Below are 20,939 nucleotides of genomic sequence, written 5' to 3' on the forward strand. Positions count from 1 at the left end.
GACAACGTCACTCAGCAAGCTACCTAGAAACGACCGGCAATCACCTTCCGCGATCTGCTGGCTCGGCACCTGTGCCATGGCACAGTGATCAAATCTGGCTTTCTTCACCGTGCCGGTTAGATAAGCGCACAGATTTTTTGCTAAAAGTGCTGCAATAATTTCCTGATACAGCTGCAGAGCACTTAATGTTTTATTGTTGCTGCTACTGAATGCTCTCACAGTGTACAGTATTGTTACTGCTCGCTCGTGACATTAAAACAAACCCTGAACCTGACAAGTTCGATACTACTCTAGATGAATGGAAAAAGATGCCTGCTGGCCAAACAACACAAATCCATGAATTGCAAGAAATCAAAGCAAGCATTCTTTCCGCAGACAGAGCAATATCTTACTTTAACACTCGCCTCACCGATATTGAAGAACATTGCCACTGTCTGCCCGAAATGAAGACACAGCTTGAGAAACTTCGGTCTACCGCTAAACAGACAGCGCGTTTGGCTTATGACCTGGAGCTTCGTCTTCACATTTCTTCACAATGCTGTCTTCATAATACCAAATTTTTCATGGCATCCTTCAGCAATCCCTCCTGAAGCATTTGCCGAATCCGAAAAGTTACGATCAATAATTGTCTTCAGCATATCGAAGTAACTTTGGATTCTAAAGATATTGAGCGCACTGACCAACACGGTCGTCACACCCCGGATGACCTACGCCCTGTCATCGTCCAATTCACAACATTCAAGACCACAGAAGCAATTCTTTACAACGGACCGGAATTAAAAAAAAAGAAACCGATTTCAGTGTTGCCGAAGATAATTCACGCCGTGTTCAATAACATCCCTGAGCAATTCATTGCCTTTGCAAACGAAAACTAAGATTTTCGCCCTCGTATACCGTGCTGCATATTGGTCCCAAGCGCTATTTTATTGACGAGACGTCTGAATAAGTTAAGGAAATCACATAGCACACATCAGTTTGCCGTCAGTCTACGCAGTACCCATATCCCACTTGTTGTCCTAGAACCAACCTCCTAACAAGTCTTGGTTTTCGGTAATTTTCACAAACACACGCAGCTTCCTTCGAAAAGGAGAGCTTACATCTAACCTTGTATCATCTTCTGGCACTAGCATAGTCGTACTAGATGAAACGTGGCTCATCGTTAACATATGTGTTGCGAAGTTTTACGCGATTTGCCAAATTTTTACCTCTTCCGCACTGACTGTGGCGGTTCTGGCGGGGGAGGTATTTTAATTGCAGCTGATAAGGAAGAACCATTCTATCTTTTAATTCTCTCATCGGACCTTGAGATTTTGTGGTTCTTATGCCGCACTGCGCCAATACCAATACTAACTGGGGCCTGCTAGCGACCACTCCCCATAATAGTCCCGACTTCCCCCCCAAGCGGAACAATGTTTTGTTACAAAAGACGGTCAAGTATCTGAATGCGCGAAATATTTTTTTTTTGACTGACTACTCCTCTATTCACTGGCGACATCTACCTCATATTTTGCTGCCTCAGGAGCTTCGCGAATTTGTCAACCTGGGTCTCAATTTTAATCATTACATAATAATAGCTAATAGCTAATAACTTCGATTACCCACCTTAGAGAAATCAAAGACCATAATGGAATTCACGCCAGAATCATTATTTATCGTGAATGAAAGAACATGTCCACAAATAAAACTATACGATAAGCCTGACTACATAACAACAATTGATGAGGTAAATTACTTTCCCAGATTTCAAACATCGCCACCGTTCGAACACAATTCACGATAATTGTTCAACTTTCAAGCTTCCAGTTAGTGATCTAACGAAGAGATAAATCCAAAAATGCACCATCAACGCTGATGGCGAGACTCCTTGGTTTAGCAATGCACTTAAAATATTGAAAAAAATAAGAAACCATGGCATTACCGCGCTCCGAACCTTTTACCAAGTTCTGTTGCGTGGGAAACATACTTGTCTGCAGTCCATTGCTCGAAACGTTCCTTTCTTCGCCTAGACTTACCCGAGTGAGTGAGAATATCGCCTAAGTCCTGCTCATCAGGCGCACTCCTAGATCTACGAATCTGTGCTTTGGTGTGCCGTAATCAGTTATGTTTTAATTCCGAAATTTAGAAACACTTGCGTGATACAACCATTAACTAACCTTGTTCTGTGATTACATATCTATATATACACCCATGAATTCTGTACAGCGCTATTTTTGTTCTTTTTATTTTTTATTTGCATTGAATTTTGTCACCGGTCTTCTAGGGAGGTTAATCGGAAGTGCTGCGCAAGAAATAAGTTTCACTGGATGTTCGCGCATGTATAAAAGTTTCTTTAAAGTCAACCTCGTGAAAGTGGATGTCTAGCAGTGCTGTTGCGAACGTTAAACAAGCATAAGGGAAGTTAGAGGACGGTCCACAAGCACCACCACCACAAGCGACTATGACACGCGAGCAAACAGACCTGCGGAAATGCCGCATAAATGCTCACTCTTCCTGGCAATCCTGGAAGAGTGATGCAGTCTCGTCACGCTTCTCTCCGTTTGGAACGTGCGGCAGGAAACAAGTTGTCCGCGCAAGCCAATATATCGCAAAGTAAATGCACCCATGGGCCTGTGCTTAAACTTCGCGTTTGCGGTGTATCGTAATTGTAGTTGAATAATTTCTAAAATGTTTGTCATAAGATCAATTGCGGTCGGAGGACACACTGTGCTAACAATTAAATGGGCAGAGCTACCACACATGCAGGGCATTATCTAGAAAATATTTATTTCAACCAGAGACGATACGAATAATGAGTCGAAATCACGGCACGGTTACACCAGGACGGTAACATATACAAAGCACGAAGCATTGTGCACACGACTCGTTATCAAAGAAGTGTCCGAGTCTTCACTCACTGACTGCTAACTACATAGACGGAAGGAAATGCCCACTTACACCAGAACAACTTCCTAAATTATATAAGATAATGTTTTATATATACAGTGCACGCAACGGTTATGCACATTGATGGCGTGCAGAGACACTATACATAATTTTGCAGTGATGTAATGAGATGCGTGTATACAAAAGTGATTATGTTTACGAGATCATGCACACACATGTCGCGGGCACCTGCGTTCGATGTAGATTTAAGGAATACTTTTGAGGATCTGGTTAAAAGAACTACCCTAGCGCAAGATTAAGTCGTACGCGTCCATCAGTCACCGACAAGAAACGGCATGATCCCTGTCGAAAGAACTCCACTTCCTCAAGGAAGACTAACTCCTCTTACACTAACAACCGTAACTCAAAATAGAGTTTCTACAGAAGTTGAAACAGAGCGCGGAGACGATGTCCTTCGGCAATTGCCTCGCGCCGGTTATCCTGTACATATAAGGCCCCTACAGCAATTATGCGTAGTGTGGTGCCTCCAGGTGAGCAGCGACCACATGGAATAAATTGGTTAACTGCAAGGCCATGAAAGCCAGCTCATGGCTGCGCGACTGATGAAATGGGCAGACCACCCACATGTTAAGGACAGATACATCGCGCGTACACATTCGCCACGCGCGCACGCAGGTATGCTTAATTGCGGCATATATCCTCAACGTTGCAGGCCTTCCGCACAGCTCAAGTGCGATAGCGAACAAACTGTATTCCTCACAATAAACTAGGTCAGAAAGTTCGTAAAGTACGACCTAAATATAACCTGTAGACAAGGTAGCATCAAGCTGTATTTTGAATATACGAGAATACCTAATGTTGTTACGCGGAAACTGCATACGCAAAGCCCTGAACCTGTCATTTATTTTCGGCTGAGCACAGACCGAAAAATCAAGACGCACTGGAGGCTACCAACATCGCAGTAAAAGTCCGCTCCAATCTACGCCATGAAGACGGTTTCCTAGCGAAGCTGTTTTACCACCTGATTCGTTTGGGGAATGTGACGTAGCTTTAAACTGTGTACTGCCGAGTCTGAGCAGGACGCCGTTGTGCATATTGACTTTGCTGTTCCCGTTGCCACTAATCTTGTTCACACTGCTCTTCGGGAGTCCTATCCTTCGGGAATCCTTCGGGAGCGATATCACAACATAAATGAAATCATTTGCTAGGCGGGTTCTTGCTTTACACATGAAAGAGTAGTTACGTCCCTCCCAACTTCGTATTCGACAGTTGTCGTTCCCTGCAACTGGAGCTTATGCAACCGAAATATTTACCGGGAAACGCTTGTGGCATACGCTGTGCGTGAAGGCTACCTTCGTTCTTTTCATAAAATGTTAGCCATTATGTGGACCCTCCAGCAGCAATCCTGCCATCTCTATTGGTCTTGCCGTGATGTTCCGTGTGAAGTACGAGGACGATAACATCTTCGCCACGCGCTCTCTGCTGTATCTGCCAGTGAAATTGTACGAGCGTAGGCGGACAATGGCGTCTCAATACCGAGCGTACAAGTCACGAAAGCGGGGTGGAAGAGCCTAATTTCCGTTGCGTGCAAGACACCGGGGGGAACGCAAGGAAGAGGGTGCGTTCAATACAGGCGGTCGGTGCGTTCGGCGCGGCTGCGTGTTTCGCTTTGTTTCGAGTGGCAGTGCTTGAACTAGTGGCAGCACAAAGCTCTCCGGGGGCCACAGGAGGTCTTTCCTTTTGCCCCGCAATGCCGGAGCCGCCGCTGCCGCGGAACGGTAGATGGATGGATACGGTGAGCGTCCCCTTTGAAGCTAGCTGTTTGTTTGCGCCGGCAAATACTTGTTCTTGTTTCGACTAATCTACTACCTATATTTTTGAGAAAAACAAAAACCCAAATAATCGAAAGGTTCAAGCTTTCTTAACTGTTGTTCGGAAGCTAGCTTTTTTTTTTCCCTCCGTAGTTTGTGGTTTGACCATGTTCCTGCAATTAAACGTCGAATAACTTTTACTGATCTACATGGCTGATATGTTTACTTTTCCCCCTGCTAGCCCTGAATCCAAAAGCTTGAAGGCGGTCAGCGGACCCTAGACCGACCGCGGGTTACGTTCTTCATGTTCCATACCTGGCGACAACTTTATGGGGCAGTACAGAGAAGGCCACGTGGGTGGAGCCTATGTGCATGTATTACTACGCTAAGTAGTCCGAACGATTCCCTCGAGCAGTCGGTTTTCGGTTGAGGTTTTTGGTTGCACCAGCGCTTTCCGCAAATAGGCGTTTCGGAAGGCTTCTTTCGTGCATGCAGGTGGTAGGTGTCTATCAGCCGTGTTAAGGCAATCTAAAGATCATTAATACGCATATCGGATCATATGTATAAAAAGCTGGTACATAAATTTTATGTATGAATACTGTAAAATTGATTGTGTTGCAAGCTACCATAAACATTACGAAAAGGCCGTTGTTATTGTGGACGAGCTCAATTTCAGATAAGCTTTTACGCAAAATAAGTTATTTCTGTAACTTTTGGAAAATGCCTCCAACTATGCGCTTTGCCGCCCATTCTATATCTGCAATGCGGGGCATGCCGCGCTGCGACACCCCATAGGATGTGTTTGATCGCAAGGAGCAAAGTCAGCATGTCTATTTCGACACACTTCCTGTTCAGATGATTGCGGCATTCCAGAACTATTCATAGCTATTCTCACAACCATTATGTCCGCCATCGAAATCCATTTCTCCTGCACCCACCGCGACGGCTTAGCGGCTATGCGATGGTAAGCGCAATCTTGCTGGTTCGATCACGACGGCCAAATTTACATTTGGGCAAAACATAACAGCCCCGATACATTAAGTTTTGGGGCACGTCAAAGAACGCATTTGTTCACGTATTTTCCACGCCCGATTGGTTAAGCCAAAGGGGAAGCTTTCAAAATTAAAAGAAAAAACATAATGTTGTACACAATGTTCTAGGGGGGAGCTGTACCCTGTTCCTTCGGGACATACTGTGATTTTCCATAGTAAAACTTTACGGTCACTTATTTCATATGCCGCGTGATTAGTAAAACCTTCAAAACAGACGCTCCAGCATAATAAACAATGTTGCGGAGACTTCTGTGACCGAGCCTGCATTCATAGCGGCTCTGCCATTCCGCTCCCATCTTACTCTCCCTCGCATTACTCTCTCTGCTCCTATCTGATGCGAGTGAAAATTCAAGCCTTTGGAAGCTTGCGTCAATGATGCCGTGACACTGCCAGAATTCCTCATCGATGTTCTGAATATGAGAACACGCCCTAAGCCTAAGCCACTTGTCTGCCATTACAGAACTGACGTTTTGCTGCAGCAACTTTCCGACTGCTGCAAGAGTGATTCCGGTATGGTTAGCCGCTGCATAGCCTTTAACCTGACTCCAAATTAGTTGGATCGGATTCAACTCGCAGTGGTATGGAGTAAGCCTCACGACGTCGTGACCGGTAGCATTGGCAAACACATCCCAGCGATAGGCGGAAAACATCTTTTGTGTTCGTTGACGAGATCCAGCAAGTCTGGCTTTAATTCACCCTGGGAAAATGCGATGCCTTTCTCGGTTAGCCAAGACTCAATGGCAACCTTTCGTTTTGATTGTGTCGGTACTTTCGCGAGATGAACACTGTGGCATCGTGCATTGCCCATTACTATAACGCTGAGTGATTTGATGTTTGGTAGAAGCTGCTCAGAGAACCACTTCTCAAACAGTGGCCCGTCCATTTCTCGGTGGTAGTCACCAGCTCATTTCTCTGCTCGTAAAACGATGCAAGCACCATATACGAAGCCATCTTCGTTACCGGCGTGCAATAGGATCAGCCTGCGAACATTGCAGCTGGGTGTGCGAAGGCCTGTTGTCAGACTTTTCCGAAAGACATCCACAGGTGAAACGATGTTCACGTCCTCACCGACATTTTCCTTGGTATGTCCATCATTGGCCCAAGTTTCATCAAGGTACTATATGTGCCTAAAAACAGTCGCTTCAAATAGTAAGGAGATTTCCTTTCAGTTATCATTAATTCTTTCTTTGGTGATATTGATTTTTGCTTTGGGGCAGTTACTCACAGAAGGTTTCTTACCATTGTGTCATCCATGAGATTCTGAAGGCTTCTCTCACATTGCGCATGACGTTCTTTCTTTCCTATGTTACGGGCGATACCACTCGCATAATTGCGGGTAAGCTTTCAAGTTGTTTTACGCCACTGTGGCTCAATGTCATTCCTGTGCAAATATCTCAACACTCTCGCAACACTTCTCCATTCTTCAAAAATCTTTTTTCCTCACTGAAGAATATCGGCGCGTATCAACCTCCACACCTGCATGAGTAGTATTCCCGTTAGCGCCCAACTCTGATGTAGTTCTGATGTACCCTGGACATTATGCAAATAGCCGCATTTCCATATGTAAGTCCTCGAATCATTACACCTTTCCACACATGCAGGAGCATCTCGTACCTATTTTATCGCCATAGCGCTCTGTGTTTCATTATAGCCTTCTTTCTCCACCCCTTTGCCATTACTGTTTCTTTTCCGGTCCCCAGAGATCTAACACAATTTTTTCCACGTCGAATAAACATGGAAACTGCTCCTCAACTATTGTTCCCCTTGTTTGCATCAGAAGTAAGCCCGACCGTCATCCCTTCTAGCGTCCTTTCCATTCCTACCATGTGCATATTGACGAACAGTGATGATAAAGGGCGCCCCTGTCTCAGTACCTGGGTGACATCTCCCAACACCCTCTTTCCCCCTCGTATCTTTCTACTCAACCCAAACGGTATCTTCTCGGTAAACCTCTAGGAAAAGCTGAATACAGCCGTCGCCTACACCTTCTCCTTCCAGAATATAGCATAAGTGTTGCGGTCTACGTTGTCATGCGCTCCAGTGTAAAAAAAGACTACACGTAATGGTCTTCTTTCTACCCTGTATATTTCAGTACACTCAGGGAGAATGAGGTTATCACTCCGAACACCTACCACTTCTTAAGCCTTCCTGTAGTTCTCCCAATATGTTTCTTGTTCTGTTCATGCTTGCAATTCTTATTGAATCGCGTTCATTGTTAACGTTGTATGTTACCGATTTAATGTTCACCGTTCTGTAGGAGTGAATTGTTTTTCATTTTCACGTTTAAAAAGCAAATTGAAACTACTCCGGTGTAAACTGTCTGGTATGCGCCTATCAAGTAAGCTTTTTTTCCACCGCTTGCAACAGAGCTCCCTTATATGTTGCTCCTATAGCTCATTGTACAGCCTGACGGGAACCTAGCCTAAACCTGTGGCTTTGCGTTTAGCAGTTTTCTCTCCACCATCCTTCCAGTTGAAATTTGTCAGCACCAGGACCTTTTCCGTCTCGTAGTCGTTCATGATATCTCCTCAGAAACCACCTCACCATGTCATTGAAATAATTGGGCTGTTATTTTTCAAACCTAGTTCAGTGCTGCATTCCCTTACAATGTGTTGGCATCTTCGTGTAGAATCTCTTGTTGTACTGTACCTGACGCTCTCACTAATAATTTAAATGTTTACAAAATATTGCATGTGCGGTATCCTACTTCTTGCTCTTTTCCCGCAACCGACTTTCACATTAACCTTTATTTTTGCTTGAACCACTCTTTAAGCCAGACGTGTTTTCTCCCGACACATTTCCCATTTGCTCTCTGTTTCATCTTACGGGAACTGCGTGTTTTTTGCCTCCCTACGCTCTCGTGATGCTTTCTATTGTTCATCTCTAGATACCCTCCTCTCCCTGTTCCTCCCGCTTTTCGGTTTCGGTTTTCCTTTCCAACAATCATGTTGCGTCTGTGTCCTAATTTCTCTCGCCCGTACACTTATATTGTTAGTATTCCTACTCACTGCTGGGCCACTCTGAAAGTTTACCTACTCTCTTGTTACTGTATCTGTTAGTTCACCATTCAAATTTCAACTGGCATTCTTCGTTCCTTTCTCTCTTGCCCTCTTACATATGCCATATTGAAAATCATGCGCTCATAGTGACTCCTTAAGCTACTACAGCCTTCCTCCTCAACGACAATTTCTCTCATCATGAATTACTTTGGGGATCAGACAGTAATCGGTGGCTGCATGCCCATTTACGCCGTATCACGTGATCTAGCCGTCACATTTAGGTCCCGTATTCTTGATAACGAGGTTACGTTGCACACAGAGACCTAGCATTGCCTTCCCGTTGTTGTCCGGAGAACTGTGTACATCCTGTCACTAAACAGCATGATTTCAGTATCATTCCCGCAACTCCTAATATCCCCGTTTAAGCATTCCACTAACAATATTACGCGTCCATAAATGCGTCACGCTCGGCCAACTTTTTTTCCGCTGACTGCGCCTGATAATCAGAGATGCTATTCACACTTTGAATTTACTCTTTCTACTTGAATTGAGGATGTATAAGCATTCCGACTACCCTCTCTTTCTTTCCAGTTTTGTTTTGTTACACCCGTCCCAAACACTATTACCAATAATTGGTGGCTCTCGTCAGTTTCTACGGTGCATTTCTATAATCGTATACACGACTATTTATTCTCTAATTAAATGCTTCCCAATATCTAACCACTATTCATTCGGTCTGCCGCCTTGCAAGTCTATCATATAGCAGGGCGTGCTCTTTCATCATTCTTTCTCGTTCTTCTGATGTGGCCTGTCATACTCTTCTAATGCTCCCCGTGTGCGCTTTCTTCATTGCTACTTACACAGGTGTCCTGTACGCCCATGGGGCCTCAATAGAAGCAATTTCATGATCAGTAATTTGCCAGCTTACTTTTTGTCCAAGGTTGTAATTCAAGTGAATTCCGTCGCCAAAAACCACCATGAAGTTTCACTTTCCTGCTGACTTCCCCTAATCTCAAAGCCTTTCGCTCGGCTAAATTTCCAAATCTCCTTCCTAGTTGCCGTATCTGCTCTTTGCAAGTTAGTGTCACGTGCAGGTACCTCCGGCACCTTGGATACCACAATGTGCACCCGAGGGGACATCTCGCGCAAGTCGCCTACAACCTTCGCCAACCGTTGGGCTGGTTCCGCCTCTATCACGCTTATCACATCATGTAGACTTCCTGCAGCAACTACACCGTTTCGTGCCCGATCATTATCCGCGAGCATTTCTCTAGGTCGCCCTGTGACATAGGACAACGTACGCGCTAGAAACGTCCCTATATACCGCCAGTCCTTTGTCACGTATCACCCGATTCACAAACGCCTCTGAGCACCTAGGCAAACTTGAGCTACCGGTGATTATCACCTTTTCACTCCCTCCTATTGAGCACGTCCTGGTGGACGAGTTGGTTATACATGTTTACAACGACGGAGCGAAATAAAACGACAGTCGACGGAAGACGTCACGTGACAACCAAGTAGGCACTCACGTGGTTGCGCCTGCGCGGTTGTCCGGTGTCGTCTTACTTCGTCTGTTGTCTTATTTGGCGCCTTCGTTGTAATCCCTCCTACTTACGTGCGCTCTCCCTTGTTCCCTTCCTCAACCTTTTCTGCGTGATGCTGAATTGATACGGCGCATGGACCTCTGCGTTGCTGGTTTCCCTTTGTGGTAGTTTGAAGGTAGGTGACCATCCTCCCAGCTGCCCAAGGCGCATGTTCCGCTCATTGCATGCGCTTTGACAGCACTCTCGGTCCTGTCATTTCGGGAACCGGCTTTCCATCGTCACTACCCCTTTCGCTCACGGTGGCGGTCCAGTTCAAATGCTTCTCGGCTGCTTGGAGTCTTTCTTCTGCCGCCTTCCATGCATCACACTATATGTCTAGCTAATTTTTCAGCCCTTCGTTCCATTTCACAAGCTCATCCTGGACATCCTCCATTTTCCTTCGTCTAGCATCTGCATCGCAGGGTCTGCCGATTGACTCGATTTCCTCTCCTTTCTCATCGTTCCCCTCGTCTACCTCGAGGGACTCCCCGCATGCTGCCAGTTTTGCCGCTTTTCTTGACATGTGTAAAACTTGAATTTTTCCTCATGCAGACATCGAAACTTTCAGAGCACGTGCTTGCAAGCGAAGGCGTATGAATTTGGCAACAACAATTTTGGCAACAGTACCTACACCACGCCAGTCACCATGCCAATGCATTCATCAAGATATTTTTTATAATAATGTACCGTCGACAAAGCCCTAAGCTTCTACGTATATGGATACCCAGTTGCGTCACCTTTGCAGCCATAATAAAGTAATGGGGATTAGCTTATTGATTCATTCGTGCACATTGGGCAGCAGTCAACAAAGCAGAGAATCTCCTAAGGTTTCTGCGTTATCTCTGTTGGCTCCGAAGAGCGCAACGTTAAGAAGCCCTGCAGGAGGTTCATATTTCTTTACGAGTAGTCACATATAAAGCCCTCATTTATGCAATACTTGGTTCTGTGGAAATTTAGGTGCTTTTTCTTTCTTTCTTCAACGGAGGGCACTTTAAAAACCTATCACTTTGCACCTTCATTCCCTGCTCTGCTTTGCACGTATGGTAAAATATGATGGCTATCTTTAAATACAAGATTCATGATTTAAGAGTGCTTAATCATGAATATAAAACAAATCCACAGTTAGGGCGCCCTAGAACAATCCGAGGGCTTAGGTACTATGTCAAACACACTTCACCAATGCTTCGGATGTATTCTAATGCCCTGAATGAGAATGTATTTAACCTTGATGTTTCATCTTTGATGACTCTAATAGTACTTTCCAACAATTTCCGTCTCTTTTCACGTTCTACAGCGCCACATTCTACAAAGCTCGCCCACTTTGCGATGCCACCCGTGTCACTTACTTCAGAAGCTAGCTTTCGGAAATGCATAACGGGTGACAGGTGAAGTGGTCGTCGCAAGTGTCCAAGCTGCCTAGCCATTACTTTCTTACGAGAAAACATGTCAAATTAGATATCTGGTGGACCTGGTTCCGCTGCCGCCAGTTGGGCGTCTTCATTCCTCTAGCCACACCCTTGAATTGCCCTGAAAATTGTATAATACGGTAAACCGGATATGCAATCTTTTCAAAAAAATAGCGACGGAAGGACAAGTCATGGAGTTTCTAAATAGAGGTGAACCAAGACGTGGCACAGACATTTTACCCAGAAGTATTGTTACCGCTACTTATAATCAGCGACGGTGACATTGTACCGTTTCACGACAACGCTACACGCACACACGCCCGCACTCACGCAAACAAACTTGCACACACGCACACACCCACACCCACATGCGGACGCATGCGCACATAGCAAAATGGGGCGGATTGGCGATTTCCCCTTGGTTTCGCGCACGTTTACTCGAATGCCCTTAACGGAAAGCTCCATACATTGTCAAATCTCAGTGCGCGGTTAAGCTACGTAGTGGACAGAGAAATATACGAAGCAAAAGGATATGCGCAGCATTCTTTAATACCATATCACACCATTCCCATATAAGACTAACGCTGCGGATATCTAACGTAAACATTATTGGATCGTTGTATGTATTTGAAGGCTGCCCTTTGGAAACTAAAGAGAAAGTTACGTAAAGGGCCCAGGGCAATGATGGCGTTTGTGTAGAGTAGGAAAGGTGCGCTTTTCGTTATGCTTTCGGCTCCATAAGCGAAACGCTGAAGCGCCTCTCTCGTTTATTGTCCAAGCCTCAGTTGGAAATGCTAATGAAAGTTCATCAAACAAGAAACATTTTTTGAGACCGTCACTTTCAGCAATCGGAGAGTCATTGCGAGCTCATTGGTCGGACGAGCGAAACTTATGAACTGCTTGTCTGGTTGAGCACTGCGTCCAGCTAAGGCGATAAAATCACCGAAAGTGATCGTCCAAGAACACGTCATAAGTACGGAAAGCCAGATGCTTCAGCTTATACTCCGACTTGCACTCTTTACGTAAGCAAATCATTCAAGTGGAATTCGTGCCGCAAGGCTATTCGTAAATCAACAGGACGTGAAGTATCTATGCTGTATGTGTCTCAGAGCAGCGAACGCGGCCTGATCGGCGGTTTGTTTCTTTAGAAGGAAAAAGTGTAAGGACGCACATCAGATTATTAGTGACAAAGCATCATATGCGTCACTACAAGAAAATCCGTCATAATTGTCGGCGTGACCAAATGATGGTAGCAAACGTGGCGGAGGGCGCAAAGAACGACACACAGAATAAATGCTTGGACTTACATAAAATTTTATGGGAGAATCCTGTAAACTAAGTAAATTAATGCCTTTTAAAAGAAAATGAGGATAACTGTTACGGATGTGAATCGAACGCGGCCCTCCGTGATGTGAGACGAGCACGCATCACCGACACCACAGCGGCTCTACAGTTCTGTTTCAAGAATGGTAATCCTCTCACAAAACTTTACATCAGTCGAAGCATTTCTACTGTGTTTCATTCTTTGCACCCGCCGCCATGTTTGGGACCATCATTAGGTCACTCCGCCAATTAAGACGGATTTTCGCGTAGTAAGACATATTATACTTTCGCACTAATTATCTGTTGTGCGTCCTTACACATTTTCCTTCTAGAAAACCTTTAAGTTTCAAGACGAATCTGTTCCAACTAGGCCGACGCGCAGTTATTCTTCCTTCTAAAGAATCGTTTAAGTGCGAAAAATTATCTTTGTCTCAGCGAGGAAAGGGAGCGCCGGATGAGGCGGGCGCCTGGAAGTGGCGAAAAGATGCGTCGCTTTCGCGCCCTTTGCTTTTGCGCTTCGACGCCACGGAGCTCGCTAAGCATGTTCACGGCATCCATACATTTGCAAATAGCCCGCTTTCAGGAAGTGAAAGCTCACACTTTTTTTTTTTGCTTGGTTGGCCTTTCACTAAATACAGCTTCGTCTAGTGTTGCAATATATCCGCCATCGGCCATCACACACTATTACTTCTATTTGGACATTATTTATTGTCTTCACCTGCACTGGCCTGCATTACTGTGTGGCCCGCCCTGTGTGTGTTCTGCTTAACCATTGAAGATTTCTCATCTGGCTCCTTCTTTTCCCTTCACTCCTCTCATTCGTCTGTTCCATTTCCATGTTTCTGTCTCTGCCTTTCTGAAGAGTTGGCAGGCGTTGTGCCCCTTCCGGTGGCAGTTGCTAGCCCATCGTGGCTTTCTCTTTCATGTCTAGTGTTACCGACTGCACCAGAGACTACTGCTTCTATTTATTACATAGAAGGATTGAGTGGCCACAAACGCCGTTATTACCAAATTATTCTACGCAAAAGTTTTACAAGTTCAGTGACTAAAAGTAGTCGGGATTAAAACCTTTGTAAAATACGATAGATTCAACACCGAACTAGAAGCTCTTTATAATGAATCTTTTCTGCCGTCGTTTCTCTCACGGACTGTGAATGAGAATTGGGTTCTTTTTAAGCAAAAACACAAGCATGTGCTGCTAATCTCTATACCCAACGATAAAACTAACTATTGGTTTACTAAACAGCTTAGAAGATTACGATATATAAAGAAACGTTTCTACAACACTGTGAAACGTAAGAATGCTGCCTCCTTCTGGGATAAGTACAAGGATTCCTTACAAGTTTGCTGTAAAGCATTAGGCGCAGCCAAGAAGAATAATTATACGCAAGACGTGCCCTCCCTTATTAGAAATAATTATAAAAAATTGTGGCAAATATTTTCTCCCTATAAGTCTGCTAATCGCATTACAATAGAAGATTCAAAGCAATATCCGCTTTCTGATGAAAATTCTGCGGTTGGTTTCAATGCATGATTCGCGTCTATTCTTCCACGAGAAAATTTTCCAATGTGCCATTTGTTCCTCAACTACCCTTCCCTTTCACAGCTCCAGTCACCATCACTGCCTAAGGTATCGCGAACCTCATCACGAATCTTAAGGTTTCCACTTCAAGTGGCATTGATCGCGTCAACTCTAATGTACTGAAGAATACTACTGATATTTCAAGTTGCTTTCTGTGTCTCCTCTTTAACTAGCCTGTATCAACATGTGAGCTGCCTAAGGACTGGAAGATTGGTAAGGTAGCTCCCCCATTCAAATCCGGCGACAAGCACTCGCCCTTAATTATCAACTGATTTCACTAACACGCATATGCTGCAAATTACTTGAACATATTCTTACGGTGGAAAAAGAGGGCAAGGTTGTCGATGGTGAAGACGACGAAGTGGCAACAGCCTCTCGGGATTATCGGCTGCTGTTTATATACGCATCGTGTAAATACATCGCGTAAATAGTTTTATACCAGTGACATCTTGGTGAAGGTGCCGGGTATATAATTCACACGATGTATTTACATGATGCGATATATAAAGCAGCAGCCGAGAATCTCGAGAGGCTGTTGCCACTTCGTCGCCTTCACCGTCGACAGCCTTGTCCTCTTTTTCCGCCGTAACAATATGTTCAAGTAATTTGCAGCATATACATGTTAGTGAAATGGGTCGATAAATAGAGGGCGAATGCTTGTCGCCGGCTTCAAATATATATGTAATATAGCTTCTCATATCTATGGTCACCTTGAATCAAACAGCCTTTTTCTCTAATCAGCATAGCTTCAGGAAAGACTTCTCATGTGACACTCAATTATTTGAATTCACGACTGACTTTCCCTTTAACATGAACTCTAACGGTCAAACCGACGGCATCTTTCTTGATTTCGCGAACGCGTTCGATACTGTACCTCATTGCTGTTTTATTTCCGAATTATTTGTCCTCTCTATTGATTCATGAACATTCTCTCGGCTACGTCCCTTCGTGTCTTGGCTTCACCAATTATCAGTGGTCAACAACATTTCGTCTAACCTTTGCGACGTCACGTCCGGTGTCCCCCAAGGCAGTGTGTAGGTCCGTTACTCTATTTAATATATATCAACGACTTGCCCACTAATCTTTCATACTCAGTTAGGTTGTTCGCTTATGACTGCGTCATCTACCACAATATAATATGTTTGGGTGAACATCTTACTCTCCAAAATAACTTTGAACCAACCTACAGATGGTGCGTAACTTGGTAGATGTCTCTTAACGCCTCTAAATGCAAGGTAATCTCGCTTAGTCGAAAGCGCACCAGCTCAATGTTCCACAATTCGATTAATAATACCGTAGTTTCGGCAGCTGCATCACACAAATATCTCGGTGTTTATCTTTCATCGGAGATATCCTGGGCCGAGCATGCACCAACTGTCTTATCCAAAGCTTCTCAATCTCTCCACTGCCTCCGTAGATAATTGCGTAACGCGCCTTCTCATGCACGAAAACTGGCATATCTTACGTAACTTCGCCCCAACTAGAATACGCTTCATGTACATGGTCACCATATCAAAATAATGTAATCCATATGTTGGAAGCCGTTCAGAATAGGACAGCCAGATTCATCTCTGCCAACTACGACTATTATTCGAGCATTACCCGAGTTAAACAAGACCTTGCGTTTCAGTCTTTAGAAGGTCGCCGCGTCATTGCTCTTTTATGTCTATTTCTGAGGTACATTTACAGTAATAACTTTCACCATTTGCCGCTTCTTCCTCCTGTGCGCACATCTCGTCGAATTCACAACGCACTTAGTTTCTTGCGCATTCGTGGTCAAACGCAGGCATTTAACTCATCATCACTACAAAGAACCATTGCAGATTGGAGCAGTCTCCCGGCTCACATTGCATCCATCTCCAATCCAGAAACATCCAGTGATAACCTGAATTCGTTGTTTATTAATATTATATAACGATGTTGCACTTTGCTATCTTTTGTGGTGTAATTACGGTTGCCCCGCCCCCCGTCCCCCTTTACTCAATGCCCTTCCAAGAGCCTGTAAGGTAATGGGAATAAGTAAATAAATAAATAAATAAATAGCATGCAAAGAAAGATTAAATGGCGTTGGGAGAACGGTGCTGTCGCAAATAATAAGTTCAATGCAGAAAAATTATGAAATCAATCTTTATTTTTGTCATCTGTACACGTCTTCTAACATCCCAGGTTTGCCTACTGCCGCACACATTTTGAACATATTCTGCACATCACACACACCATTACTTTCCCATATATCCCAAGTATAAACAAGGCGACTTATTCACCGAGGACATCACGTAGTCACTTCGTATAGCCCATGAATGTACGAAAGGTTCTAGGGTGCTGTAATTATTTGCAACCGGAATATTTAGCCGCAAACATACATCTGTCCAAACAGATTACTGAGAACTATGCTGCTACTTTTCGTATAATGTGGAATTTGTGTCGCACATAGTTCTTATATATCAGTAGAAGCCAACAAACAGACAGGAAGAAAAGCATAGGGGAAATTACTTGTACTTACCAAATGAAATAAACAAACGATAAATAACTGGCAATGAAAGTGGATGACAAAATAACTTGCCGCAGGTGGCGAACAATCCCACGTCTTCGAATCACGCGTCTGATGCTCTAACCAATGGAGCTACCGCAGCGCGGTTTCCTTATCCACTTTCTTGGGTATTTACGTGTTGCTACTGGAACTAACCTTGGGAGTGTTAGCCAGTGCCACCACTCACAAACCGTGGGGACGGACGTGGAACATCCTTTCTGCCGTAGGCGTCCCGAGTACGTGCTCTTTCTGGGTGAAGGCAACGGGGCAATGAACCCGCCCATGCTACCTGAATGCATCAACGTTGCAGTATTCGAGACCCTCGATATGTAAGAACGAGAAGAAAGCGAGTTAAGCAAGGCGCCCGGATATTGTAATCATATCATGAAAAGCCAACAAACAAAGAACTTGCTAAGTACAAGTAATTTCCCCTACGTGTTCCTTATTGTGTTTATTTGTTGGCTTCGCATGATATGACATAGTTCTTTTAATCTATTAAATCATGGTGTTTTACTCACCAAAACCACTTTCTGGTAATGATGCAAGCAACACCAAGTGTTTACGCACTTCGCCCCCATCGAAATGCCGCCGCCATGGCCCCGCTTTCACCCCGCTACCTCGTGTCATTGATAGTTCCTTTAGTGACGCTGGGGAACACTGAAGGTAACACCAGTAAAACGTTTTAAAGCACTTGTTAATCACTTTAAAGGGTGTAGTTTCTACAAACGCAGAAAACTTCAGTTGCACATTAGGGACTATAATAGACTTAGTTTCATAATGTTCGATCACGATGGCTGCCGTAGTTATCTCATTATAGAGGGGATAAATTCTACATTGTTCGTAGAAGCCACTTGCAATGATTCAGAACGCTTGCAGGCCTAATACATTGCAAATGCTCCAATTACGTCAAATACTCGGAACTTTGCCGCATACGGAAGAACCCCATGTGGTCTAAATTTCCGACGTCCCCCAATACGGTCTCCCTCATAATCAGAAAGTGGTTCTGGCACGTAAAACCGCACAAATTTTCTAATACCTGCTACTTCCCCGATATATGATCAACCTAACTTATTCACGTAGTAAAGCAAGGGCGCCTTGTCTAACGCCTAAATATAGGAGCAAATAGGAGGAAATTTGCAAAGCTGAGAAATAATTCAGAAGCGTTGAAATTCTCGTACATGTTACACAAAGCATATCCTCAATTTTTTTACCAAATGCATTACAATCTCAGTCAATAGAAATCGTGTAAACAAAAATGAGCGCTGAAACGGAACAACAGCGTCAGAGTTGGTTGATTTGCCATTAGAGAACCAATAAAACTAGTTTCTAACACGGAACGTCATTTTCTTCCATTTCCCGGTAAGCGGAAGTACACATGCAACCGCCAACGACGCTGAACCGCCATCCTGAGTGGCATAACAACAGGCTCTACTGCTTGTCGCTTGCCCGACATATATTTCCGGGTTTTTCTCGATAGTTCTCCACAATCTCGCCAATTGTGTCAAAGGCACATTTCGTCCCTGTTTCGTGGTGCCATGTTAATTTTGTGAGTTTGCTGTAGATAGTACCCTTAAAGCGTGGTTGAACTTATCGAGGATTTCGAAAGTGCTTGCTTTAAGAAAACGCCTAATTTTTGTTTCGAAGAATCGCTCGTTTCATTTCATTATAAGATTCAGTGCCAACTGTTCTACTAACGGCTTTGTGTACTTAAAAACTTTCGAGGAAGGTATGCATATTAGTGTTTGTTGGCCCTGAAGCATCCGTCCCTCATAAAGCAGCAACTTGTGCAGTTATTAGCTGAACATCTTGCAAAGTGAAACTCTTGATGGAGGGGACTTATGACCGTGATTCCTATAGTTTCCGTTAAACGTGAGTATAGCGTGACATAACGTGACGTAACGCGCTCTCGAGAATATAGGAAACAGTGGGTATCGGTTGTGCACTACTGTCGTAAGCTTGCTGGAATAATGTTTACCATAGCGATGCCATTAACATGGACAGAGTGGGTGAATTTTCGCCGTCAGCGACGAAGTGAGGTCCGACATAATGAGCAAGTGTAAAAAAGTCACGGTTCGAACTGCGTGCACTGTGGGTCTGAAGGAAAGCTTGCCAGGGTTAGCGGATAACTACAGTGGCTTAATGTACGCCGTCCTCCCGCTTTTTCAACGCTGGAGGACTCATGGTTCAAGGCACCCTAAAGCGGGGGAGGTGGGAACGGGTTGGAGAGGGTGGCTTTCGTAGCTGCCTATAGTTATCCGTGCGCTTGACGGCACACGCTGGCCGCGCTGTATCTTGGAGGCAACCTCCGGCGAGGGCACAGTTTACAGTTGAGCCGTGATGGCGATTCGCTTCACTTGCGGTGCTGTTTGACGGGTCTAGTCATGGAGATCGCGTAATCTCCTTTATCGCAAAGGGTGCAAACGAGAGGGAGCCTCAAGCGTTCGCCTGGCATGCACAAAAGCTGTTGTATTTCCTCTTCCTCCAGCAAAATTTATTTCAGTGCCTATAATAGTTGTGCCAGGACAGGGTGCTAAATTCCGCAGCCTCCGTTCTTGAAACACGCTTTTAAACGCACATGCGCCATTTAAGTACATAATTTATTTCAAAGGCTGCAGTTAACAGAGACGGTTGGACTTCTTTTGAGCATATATGTCCCTTCCTTTCAAGCGATGTAACCAAAGTGCCATCAGCATTTACATACATAAAAATACGTAAAAATACATAAAATACATATTCTGAGACGATCGCTTTCGGCAATACAACATTCCCTGCGACCTCATTGGCTGGACGAGCGAAACTGTTGAACTGATTGAACACGTCCCCAGTACAGGAAGCCAGTGCTTGAGGTTATACTGTGATTAAATTAAAATGCGTGCCACAAAGCTATTAATAAATGAACAGGGCGGGACCTATTTATGCGGTCTCGGAGCACCGAACACGGACTGATCTGTGGTGTGTTTCTTTAGAAGGAAAAAGTATTATGGCTCACAGCGGATTATTAACGCGAAATCATCATATGCCTCATTACGGGAAAAATCCGTCGTAATCAGTGGCAAGACAAAACATGGCGGAGGGTGCAAAGAGTAAAACACATAAGAAATGCTTGAACTGACGTCAGGTTTTATGGGATAATCCTGTAAAATAACTAAATTAATGCCTGTGATATGTAAATAAGGTTAACTGTTATGCATGTAAATCGAACCCAGCCCTCCGTAATGTGAGGCGAGCACACTTCACCTTCGCCACGGCAGCTCTATGGTTTCGTTTGACTAATGGTGTGCCTAGCGCGTGCGCCATTGCATACGTCATGTCGAAGGCATCTGGCTGACTATACGTGTGGCCTAGTGCGTTCTTCGTTGGGCACGTTCGGGTGCAGCCAATGGGGAGCAGGTGGCGCCACGTCATGAGTGCGCAAAATAAATGCACAAAATGCAAATAATTAATGTACAACTGAACGGCGCAGAACGGTCCTTCAAAGTATGGCCTGCTCGTGGTCAAACGAGCGCGTTGGGACGCTTGGCGCGTTTCCATTTCGCATTTCAAAGGCGCAATTAGAACTTAGGCGACAGTTTACTCGGACCAGGAACGCGCGAAAAAAAAGAAACATTTCGCCAAACGGACTGCAGTGCTTCTGCGTTCCCTCCCGCAGGCAGTCCTAAGTGTCTCCGGCTACTTATTTTATGCTCAAGTGTAGATGCGCCGTCTCTCAAATCTGTAAAATTATGTTAGACTCAGCGAGGAAAGGGAGCGGCGGAGGAGGCAGGTGCCTG

This window comes from Dermacentor andersoni, chromosome 11 (assembly GCF_023375885.2).
Source record: "Dermacentor andersoni chromosome 11, qqDerAnde1_hic_scaffold, whole genome shotgun sequence".
In the NCBI taxonomy this organism is placed as follows: Eukaryota; Metazoa; Arthropoda; class Arachnida; order Ixodida; family Ixodidae; genus Dermacentor; species Dermacentor andersoni.